Source organism: Galeopterus variegatus, unplaced genomic scaffold (genome assembly GCF_000696425.1).
Source record: "Galeopterus variegatus unplaced genomic scaffold, G_variegatus-3.0.2 Scaffold2571, whole genome shotgun sequence".
Classification (NCBI taxonomy): Eukaryota; Metazoa; Chordata; class Mammalia; order Dermoptera; family Cynocephalidae; genus Galeopterus; species Galeopterus variegatus.
The window spans coordinates 292735-293662 of record NW_007728682.1 but is presented as its reverse complement, the minus strand read 5'-3'; positions in this window follow the sequence as shown (position 1 = coordinate 293662).

Sequence of the window (928 nt, the reverse complement as noted above, 5' to 3'; positions counted from 1 at the left end):
CCCAGTGTTAGTTTAGTTTGTGAGTAAATACTAAACATCAAAAAGATGTTCCTAATAATCAGTTCAAACTAATATAATGTTAAATTGTTTGTAGAATTGAAATATATCTCGGGATCCTAAAATTTGACCAAAGTTTCCTAGATTTTTTGTTTTTGTTTTTTGGCATGTTCATAAAATTTTACAAGCCTTGCAATTTGTGGCTTCTGACAAAGTCTCTCTGAAAAGGATAATGAATTAATTACAGACATCGAGAAGTCTACTGCTCACAAATTTTTGTAATTCTGTGCTGTCATTCGACGGAACTGCAATCTCCGAAAAATCCAAAATTTATATGAGCCAAGTACAAGCTGTGTATTCAACTGCAGCACTTGTCAAAGCAATGGCAAGCCCATAGTGAAGATAAAGTATTTCAGTCTGTATGGAAACAATCAGATTCCTTTCTTCCCTTGAGAGTGGATGCATAATTAAAAATAAGACATAATTACTGTACTTTTGTATTTAAAAGAAAATTCAGCAAGCACACAGCAGCTGGAAGAATTAAACTGCAGGTGAAGGCAACTTGCAACTTGGGAGGTAACTGCCACGTGATTTATGCTGCATCATGAATTAAGCACTAGATGAATACCATATTGGTACACGTAATATGTAGCAGCTATTCATATAATAAGCAGCAGAAGGATATTTTAATCTCTCATATTATCATTATGTTAGTGAAAGGCAAGGATGATTTTAGCAAAAGCATTAAATGAATTGTGAGCCCCAAACTGAAATAAACATTACTAATTTGCTGCCCCAATGGAAAGCAATTTTAAGTAGATGTGTATTTTTTTATGTTACAGTCTGTTTACTTCCAAAAAGGATTTGATGCAACTTAAATTCATTCCAAAGAGAAAGCAAACTAAAATACAAAGCAAACTAAAGTTTGGGG